This window comes from Symphalangus syndactylus, chromosome 2 (genome assembly GCF_028878055.3).
Source record: "Symphalangus syndactylus isolate Jambi chromosome 2, NHGRI_mSymSyn1-v2.1_pri, whole genome shotgun sequence".
Lineage (NCBI taxonomy): Eukaryota > Metazoa > Chordata > Mammalia > Primates > Hylobatidae > Symphalangus > Symphalangus syndactylus.
The window spans coordinates 94,920,118-94,930,900 of record NC_072424.2 but is presented as its reverse complement, the minus strand read 5'-3'; the positions used below and the strand labels follow the sequence as shown (position 1 = coordinate 94,930,900).

Here is a 10,783-nt window from a genome sequence, read left to right as displayed (position 1 = left end):
CAATATTAAATAATTTTTAAAAAAATAGAAGTTGGCGTGGATGTGGTGAAAAGGGAGCAGTTTTACACCGTTGGTGGGAATGTAAACTAGTACAACCACTATGGAAAACAGGATGGAGATTCCTTAAAGAACTAAAAGTAAAACTACCATTTGATCTAGAAATCCCACTACTGGGTATCTACCCAGAGGAAAAGAAGTCATTATAAGGAAAATACACTTGCACATGCATGTTGATAGCAGCACAATTGGTAATTGCAAAAATATGGAACCAGCCTAAATGCCCATCAACCAAAAAGTAGATAAAGAAAGTGTGGTATATACATACCATGGAATACTACTCAGCCATAAAACGGAATAAACTAATGGCATTCACAGCAACCTGGATGGAGCTGGAGACCATTATTCTAAGTGAAGGAACTCAGAAATGGAAAATCAAATATTGTATGTTCCCATTTACAAGTGGAAGGTAAGCTGTGAGGACACAAAGGTGTAAGAATGATTTAATGGACTTTCGGGACTTGGAGGGAAGGGTGGGAGAGGTGAGGATAAAAGACTACACATTGTGTACAGTGTACACTGCTAGGGTGATGAATGCACCAAAATCTTGGAAATCACCACTGAAGAACTTATCCATGTAATCAGAAACCACCTGTTCCCCCAAAACAATATATATATATATATATATGACAAATACATATATTGAAGACATATATATATATATATATATATGACAAAAATTGTACATAGAGTCACCAGGGAAGAAGTGACCAGAAAGGGTCACAGAGAAAATCATACACACACACACAATGCACGCGCACACACACACACACACACAGGACTTCGTAGCAAAATTCAATTGATACTATATGTATTAGTTTCCTACAGCCATGCAGTAGGTTAAACAACTCTGAGAAATTTACTGTCTCACAGTTCTAGAGGTTCTAGAGGTTAGAAGTCCAAAATCAAGGTGTCTGTAAGGCTGGTTTCTTCTGAGGCCTGTTCTAGGTCTTTCCCTTAGCTCCTGGTTGTTTGCTGGCAGTCTTTGTGTTCCTTGGTGCATAGAAGCATTGTCTTGATCTCTGCCTTCATAGGTTTCTCCCTTTGTGGGTATCTGTCTCCAGGTTCGCCACCCCACTTTTTATTGAGACAGGGTCTCACTCTGTTGACCAGAGTGCAGTGGTGCAATCATGTCTTACTGCAGCTTGACCTCTCAAGCTCAAGTGATCCTCCCACCTCAGCCTCCTGAGTAGCTGGAACTGCAGGAGCACCCTACCATGCCTGGCTAATTTTTGTGTTTTTGTAGAGATTAGGTTTTGCCATGTTGCCTAGGCTGGTCTCAAATTCCTGGGCTCAAGCAATCTACCCATCTCAGTTTCCCAAAGTGCTGATATTACAGGCATGAGCCACCATGCCCACCCAGATTTTCCCTTTTTATAAGTAACCCAGTCATATTGAATTAGTGGCCCACCCTACCCCAGTATCACATCATCTTAACCGATGACATCTACGACAACCTTATTTCCAAATAAGCTCACATTCGGGGGTTCTGAGGGTTAGGATGTCAATATGAATTTTAGGGGACACAATTCAACCTCTAATGCAAATTGTATATGCAAATTATATATGCAAATTTGTATCCGGTTTTTACATTTATTTTATATTGTGAAAATTTGCCAATACCACTAAGATTTCTTGAAAAGATGGCTATAATATAGGCATAACTTTATATACTTCAGATATGTCATATTGACTCAATCTTTCATTCCTTAGTGTTTGACATGAGATTGTTTCCAACTTTTCACTCTCATATTTTTCTGTAATTCTTTATTCCATATTCTTCTCAGTGAGTGGCACAATGTCAGGTGTGGTTATCTACAAGTTGTAGACTTACACTGTGAAATTATAATTTCTTTGTTTTTATCTGTACTTTAAACAAATACTTTTAAACGAAATATGTAATATTTTCTAATGAGAAATATATACACCAAACTGATTTTAAAGCAAGCTTCATTGTTACCACTATTTCCTTTAGTACCCATTTATATTTAATTTTTTTTGAAAAGTAGATTTCCCATGCTTTATCCTTTTATAATCTGACTTTGGAGCTTATTAATTTATTATAATTATTAGGGTTGTTTAGAGATCATGAGTTTATCTTCGTACCAAGCTTGGGACTTGAGAAAATATAAATTGCACTGTTGGTCATGTTTAGATTTTTTTCTTTTGATGATTTCCCCTTGTTTTGTTTTGTGTTTGCCTGCAATTATGGGTTGAGGATTTAAAGAAAACAAAATGTACACTAACTTTGAAGATTTTATTCATTTTTAAATAAATGAATTCTGTGTTTAGAAAAGAAATGTAATCCCTTTCAATCACATCTCTCTTTTGAGTCAATTCCACCCTTATTGCTGGTGTCAGGAGAAAACCTTGGAAGACAAAACACAGAATTACCTAGTTAGCCTTGTCACATAACTCAGCTCTGCTTTACCTACAGAACCTCAAGGTAAAGCCTTTGTTTTTGTTACCATGGCCTAATTCAAGCTAAGAAGAAAACCGACTTTTAGAAGCAGCAGAGAAAGGATTAAGTTGCCAGGTTAGGTAACATATTCCTAAAGTCCCTGTGCTTTCAGTACAAGACAAAGGAACTCCACCAAGTCTTGGAATCATTCTATTCCTCAATGACTAGTGTTCTCTGTATAGCATTAATTTTTTACTTAAAATGTATCACTTTTCTATGGCAAATAATCTAGACCCCAGCCCCACCCCTAAAAGCCAGACCTTTGCAAGACATAAAAAGAAAATTCTGCTGTTTCTGCTGTACTTCTAAATAAAAAAATCTTGCCATTTATTGTCTTTGTTCTTGGATTTATTTTATCAATACAATTTGAAATCATGAAATTTTAATTGAGTATAATTTTCTGTCATTATTATATATTATTCTGCAAATAAGAAATAAGCTGGCATCTTTCAGTTACTTAGAGCAGAGGCCAGTAAACTCTTTTTGGAAATGACCTTGAGGGCCTTACCTGTCCCTGGTGCAACTACTGGACTCTCCTGTTATAATGTGAAAACAGCCATAGATCACATTTAGACAAGTGGGTGCACATGGGTTCCTTTATTTACAAAAATTTAAAACTTTATTTACAAAAATATGCATCAAATCAAGAATAATAAAAATGACATTCAAAGGTACTCTACCCCAGACCCAACCTGCTTTTTCAGACTTATGGTTTCCCAGAATAAATCTTTTTTTTTTCAAACATACAAACTTGCTTGTTGTCTACTGAATCAACTTTTCAACTTCTGCACCACTGTCTCTCCTAGAATGTCACTTTTCTCTTAGCCTGGGTAAATTCCTCTTCCTTTGAGAAGACTTCCTGGCCTCATGGTGCCCACACGTAAGGAGACACTCACTCTAGCATCCTACGGATGCAGGGTTGGTACTTGCAGACCCTGAGAATGAGCTCCTCTTTAAACTCTGCGCCGTAAGCACCTCCCTTGCCTCACCTTAGTGCTGGCTTTGGGCTTTGATTATCTTCTCACTTCTTTGCCATTTCCTCTTTAGAGGTAAGTAGGAGGCTTTCCTTACATGGGAGCAAGGGTGATTTCCCATTTGCTTCCAATACCTTTCCAGTGTTTTATAGCATTTGGTGGGCAGCTTTGACTGCAGGAGTAGAGTGAGCCAGTGTGTGTAGACTTTGGCTTACAAAGCTTGTGAATTGCTTTTTTTGCGTCAGATACTATCATGTTGTTAGTCTGATTCAATTTTTAAAGTACCCACATACATTTGCTTGATTCTGTTATGCCACCTAACCCATTTTTGTCAGAGTTCTCTGTAGTTTATTCCTACTGATCACACATTTCAACATTGGGAAAATAAAATATTAGTAGCTAATGGTAATTGATATGATCCAGCAATCCCACTCCTAGGTGGACACCCAAAAGAAAGGAAATCAGTACATTAAAGAGATATCTGCACTCCCATGTTTGTTGCAGCACTATTCACAATAGCCAAGATTTGGAAGCAACCTAAGTGTCTATCAACAGATGAATGGATAAAGAAAATGTGATACATAAACACAACGAGTACTATTCAGTCATAAAGAAGAATTAGATCCCGTCATTTGCAACAACATGGATGGAACTGAAGGTCATTATGTTAAGTGAAATAAGACAGGCACAGAAAGACAAACTTCACATGTTCTCACTTATTTGTGGGAAATAACCATTAAAATAATTGAACTCATGGAGATAGAGAGTAGAAGGATAGTAACCAGAGGTTAGGATGGGTAGTGGGGGATTGGTGGGAAGGAAGTGATGGATGGTTAATGGGTACAAAAAAATAGGAAGAATGAATAAGATCTAGTATTTGCTAGCATAACAGGATGACTATAGTAAACAAATATTTAATTGTGCATTTTAAAATACATAAAAGACTATAATTGGATTGTTTTTAACATAAAAGATAAATACTTGAGAGGATGGATATACCATTTATCCTAATGTGAATATTATGCATTCCATGCCTATATCGAAATATCTCATGTAACCCATAAACATATACACCAACTATGTACCCACAAAACTTAAAACTAAAAAAAGAAAATTAAAAAAAGGGCAAATGGCTTTTGTGAGCTGGATACAGTGCTAAGCATTTTACTTAAATTATCTCATTGTATAAATACTTAAATACTTACAGCAACCCTCTGAAGTAGATAATAGTTATGCCACTTTACAAATAAGAAAGTGAGTTCTAGAAAACTTAGATAACTTTCTCATGTTCACAGAGCAATAACTGGTTAAATTGGGATTTAAACTAGGTCATATGATCTCAGTTTCTGAGTTGTTAAATAAGAGATTTTATTGGTGAATCAGGAAGATTATTTGGCTCATTAATTTTCTTTTTAGGAATCTTTTCTTCAAATAAAAGCTTGGGCAAAACCCCAATATGTAAATTGAATAAAATTAGAGTGCTTTATTTTGAAATGTGTGTGTGGTGGGGGGGCGGGGATGGAAGTTACAGTTTAGAGTCAGATCTAATTAAATCTTCTTTACCAATTCCCTTTTGTTATGGGTTGAATTATGCGCCTTTCCCCCAAAAAGATATCTTGAAGTCCTGACTCTCAGTACCTCAGAATGTGACCATATTTGAAAGGAGGTTCACTATGGATATAATTGAAGTGAGGTCCTACTGAAGCAGGGTGAGCCCTTAACCCAATTTGACTAGTGTCCTTATAAAGAAGTTGATGGAAAGAGACAAAGACACATAGGGAGAACACCATATGATGATGAAAGCAGAGACTGGACTAGGCCGCTGCAAGCCAAGCCAAGGAATGCCAAGGATTGATAGCAAATCACTGTCAATAGGAGGAGGCAAGGAAGGATTCCCCTACAGGTTTCAACAGGAGCATGGTCTTGCCAATACCTTGATTTGGGACTTTTAGCCTTCTGAACTGTGAAAAAAACAGTGACAGTTGTTTTAAGCCACCCAGTTTGTGGTAGTTTGATAAGGCAGTCCTAAGTAACTAATACATCCTCTCATGGGGCCTCTGAGGGGCAACACACAACTCAATAAGTATGCATAGCTACTGTGAGGATAGGATGAATGAGAAAGTTCTACATAAAAGTTTGATTTTAAAGGAAGGCAAGTTATAAGGAGGAAGTGTTGAAATGTCTGTTCAACAGTAATAAACTACATAGGACTCTAACACGGATGAGTTAGATGGCAGTGGAATCAAGTAAATTTATATGGCTAACTTATATACCAGAGTTGCCATGGCAGATGATGGAAAAGGGATAAAAGGTTCAGAGAAGTGGGCAGGTAAGGTGGACACACCATGTAAGTTCAGGGGAAAAAAAAGTGATCACATTCTGTGGGAGAGCACAGAGAACATGGCTTATCAAAGCAGGAGGGCTGCACAGGTGAAAAAGGAACAGGCATCATTGACAGCTTGATGGTGCTCTACTTGGAGGACAGGGCTGATGGCAGGAGACACTGGGCTCACTAATAATAATGGAGAGATAGGATCCCAAAATAGTAGTGACAGGGAGGCAGGACTTAACTTTCAGGAGCAAAGCAGGCATAATGAGCAGCAGTCAGAATAGTAGTGGATTTGTCTGCTCGAGCTGCTGTCACAAAATATCACAGGCTGGGGGGCTTAAACAACAGAAATGTATTTCCTCACAGTTCTGGAGGCTAGAAGTCCATGATCAAAGAACCAACAAATTCAGTGTCTGGTGAGGGCTTTCTTCCTGCTTGCAGATAGCCACCTTCTCACTGTGTCTTCACATGGCCTTTCCTCTATGTGCACATGGGGTAGGGGGTGGAGAGATCTCTGGTACCTCTTCCTTTTTAAGAGGACACTAACTATTAGGCTGCAGCCCCCACCTTTATGAAATAATTCAACTTTACTTACTACCCAAAAGTCCTATCTTCAAATATAGTCACATTGTGGATTAAGCCTTCTATCTATGAATATGGGGGGCACAAGTCATGTCATTTAGTATATACAATAGAGCACAGCCAGGTAGCTTACAGGGTATAACACATAGCTAGACGGACCTAAATTGAAAAGAGCTACAGAGATAGTTGATAGAACATGGTGTCACTAAAGGAAAGATAGATGGGTAGCCAAACACTGATATTGTTCAATCTATACAACCAAAAGAAAACAAGGATCAGTTCCTGGGAAGATGGTACTGCATATCCAGTTGATTTTTCAACCAAACTTCAGAGGACGAAGGGGAAGTTTTCCTTCAGCCCTCACAGTTTTGGCACAGTAAGCAGGATACCAAAACTCTGCTTTTCTGGAAATTATAGTCAAGAGAACCCTAGGACCTGACAATGCAGCACAAAGGGCCACTATCACACTGATACCAACAAAAGACAAAAAATACAAAGGCTCAGTCCATCACAGCCACTGCCAACACCACCATGGACCACATGGGAATGAGAGGGTTGTCCTGCCATTGTCCATGCCACACCTACTTCCCAGAGACCTGAAGACATGCCCACCCACCTGGCCCACCACTGCCACAATCAGTACCCAAGCAAGCCACCTGGAGGTTCAAGAATTGGCCCATCTGGATGTGCTAACAATGGTGCTGGTGCATACTACCCTGGGGTCAAAGGATAAGCATGCTTGGCCTATTGCTGCCACCACTGGGGCCTGAGGACTGGCTCATCTGACATCCCCCTCCCCAGAAAAACTTTACCACAGCCTGCACTCACAACTGCACTCTAACCTACTGAGGCAATCGCAGACAACACTGACACTGTTTACAGCCAAAGAAATTATCCAAGAACTATACTACTACTACACACAGCCAGAATCAAAGCCAAAGTGCCCTACCTAACCAACACTATAAATATATCTCCAGAAGAAAGTCCTCCCCTATGAAAGCAAATCCAAAAATCTGTAAAAAGCAACTATTACACCCAATGCACATATATCAATATAAGGGCACAGAAACATGAAAAAAAAAAAGCAAGGAAACATGACACCTCCAAAGAAACACAATAATTCTCTAGCAAAAGATTCCAATGGAAAAAATTTTTGAAATGCCAGAAAAATAATTCAAAATAATGATATTAAAGAAGCTCAATGAGATAAAAGAGAACACAGATAAGTAATATAAAGAATCAGATAAACATATCAGGGTATAAATGGGAAATTTACCAAAGAGATAGATATAAAAAAAAGAATCAAGTAGAAATTCAGAAACTGAATAATTCATTGAATGAAATAAAAAATACATAAAAGAGCTTCAACAGTAGACTAGGTCAAGCAGAAGAAAGACTCTCCGAACTTGAAGATGGTCTTTTGAAATAACCCAGTTAGACAAAAATAAAGAAAAAAGAACACAAAAAAATTAACAAAGCTTACATGACATATGGAATACCACAATATGGTGAAATGTTTAAATATTTGGTGTTCTGGAAGGCAGAGAAAACCAATGAGATAGAAAACCTATATAATAAAATGATAGCCAAAAACTTCCCAGGTCTGGCAAGAGAGTTAGACATATAGCATACAGATACAGGGAACTCAGAGATCCCCAAATACATACAACCCAAAAATGTCTTCTCCATGGCACATTATGGTTAAAATATCAAAAGCAAAAAAAAAAGAGATATTTTTTAAAAACAGCAAGAGAAAAGAATCTAGTCAATTATAAGGGAACCCCCATCTGACTAATAGCAGATATCCTAGCAGAAACCTTATGGGCCAGAAGAGAATAGAACAATATATTCAAAGTTCTGAAAGAAAAAAGCCCTATTAATCTAGGATACTATAACTAAAATTATCCCTCATAAATGAAGGAGAAATAAAGTATTTCCAAGATGGCCAAAAGCTGAGGGAATTTATCACTAGATGTGCCCTATAAGAAATGCAGAAGGGAGTCCTACATGTGGAAGCAAAAGGACAATATCATCATAAAAACATGAAAGTATAAGACCCACTGGTAGAACAAACACACAAATAAGTAAAGAAAAATTCCAAATTTTACCACTACAGAAAACCACCAAACCACAATGATACATAATAAGAGAGAAAGAAAGAAACAAAGGGTATATAAAACAATGACACCATCATAAAAACACATGAAAGTATGAAACCTACTGGTAGAGTAAACAAACAAATAAGAAAGAGAAAGAACTCAAATATTACCACTACAAAAAACCATCAGACTAAAATGAAAAAAATAAGAGAGAAAGAAAAAACAAAGGGAACACACACACACACACACACACACACACACAGAAAACAAGTAACAAAAGAAGAGGAATAAGTCCTTACATTTCAATAACCTTGAATGTAAATAGATTGAACTTTCCACTCGAAAGGTATAGACTGGCTGAATGGATTTTAAAAAAAGCACAACCCAACTATATGCTGCCCACAAGAAACTTTACCTCACCTGTAAAGACCCACATAGATGGCAAGAAAAGAGATGGAAAAAAAATCATTCCATGTAAACAGAAACAAAAAGCAAACAGGAATAGCTGTACTTATGTAAGATAAAACAAGAGAATATAATAATAATCTCTACATATATAGAATAAAGAATTGGGTACACATATATACATATATATGTATGTAGGGTGAGATGATAGAAAGAAAGAAAGAAAGAAAGAAAGAAAGAAAGAAAGAAAGAAAGAAAGAAAGGGAAAGAAAGAAAGAAAGAAAGAAAGAAAGAAAGAAAGAAAGATGATAGATAGATAGATAGATAGATAGATAGATAGATAGATAGATAGATTTGGGTGCCTTTGTGTGTTTATACACTGAATATCAGAGCACCCAGATGTATAAAACAAATATTATCAGATTTAAAGGGAGAGATAGACTCTAATACAACAGATGGACCTATAACGTTTACAGGACATTTCATCTAACAACTGCAGAATACACATTCTTTTTACCAGCATGTGGTACATTCTTCAGGGTAGACCATAAGTTAGGCCATAAAACCAGTCTCAATCAGTTTTTAAAAATCCAAATTATATCAAATATCTTCTCAAAGCACAGTGGAATAAAACTAGAAATCAATATTAAAAAGAACTTTGGAAACTATAGAAATACATGAAAATTATACAATATGCTCTGGAATGACTATTAGGTAAATTAAATAATTAGGATGCAAATAAAAAAATTCTTAAAACAAATGAAATACAGCACCTGGTATTCCCAGGTGGTCTTTCATCCAAGTTCTAACCAGGCCCAACCCTGCTTAGCTTCTGAGATCAGAAGAGATCGGGCGCATTTAGGACGGTATGGTGATAAGAGCTATTTATGACAAACCCACAGCCAATATCATACTGAATGGGCAAAAGCTGGAAGCATTCCTTTGAAAACTGGCACAAGACAAGGATGCCCTCTCTCACTGCTTCTATTCAACATAGTATTGGAAGTTCTGGCCAGGGCAATCAGGCAAAAGAAAGAAATAAAGGGTATTCAAATAGGAAAAGAGAAGTCCAGTTGTCTCTGTTTGCAGATGACATGATTGTATATTTAGAAAACCCCATCATCGCAGCCCAAAATCTCATTAAGCTGATAAGAAAACTCAGCAGAATCTCAGGATACCAAATCAATGTGCAAAAATCACAAGCATTCCTATACGCCAATGATAGACAAACAGAGAACCTAATCATGAGTGAACTCCCATTCACAATTGCTACTAAGGGAATAAAATACCTAGAAATACAACTTACAAGGACTGTGGAGAACCTCTTTGAAGCGAACTACAAACCACTGCTCAAGGAAATAAGAGAGGACACAAACAAATGGAAAAACATTCCATGCTCATGGATAGGAAGAATCAATATCATGAAAATGGCCATATTGCCCCAAGTAATTTATAGATTCAGTGCAATCCCCACCAAGCTACCATTGACTTTCTTCACTGAATTGGAAAAAACTACTTTAGTCTTCATATGGAACCAGAAAAGAGCCCACATAGCCACAACAATTCTAAGCAAAAAGAACAAAGCTGGAGGCATCACGCCACCTGACTTCAAACTATACTACACGGCTACAATAAACAAAACAGCATGGTAGTGGCACAAAAACAGATATATAGACAAATGGAACAGAACAGAGGCCTCAGAAATAACACCACACATCTACAACCATATGATCTTTGATAAACCTGACACAAAGAAGCAATGGGGAAAGGATTCCCTATTTAATAAATGGTGTTGGGAAAACTGGCTAGCCATATGCAGAAAACTGAAACTGGACCCCTTCCTTACACCTTATACAAAAATTAACTCAAGATGGAT

At 37.3% G+C, this 10,783-nt stretch overlaps 1 pseudogene; it reads right to left on the bottom strand.

Annotated features, from left to right (window-relative positions):
* Positions 1 to 9,668: 9,668 nt before the first annotated feature.
* On the bottom strand, positions 9,669 to 9,787 carry LOC129478207 (uncharacterized; annotated as a pseudogene).
* Between the last annotated feature and the right edge of the window lie 996 nt (positions 9,788 to 10,783).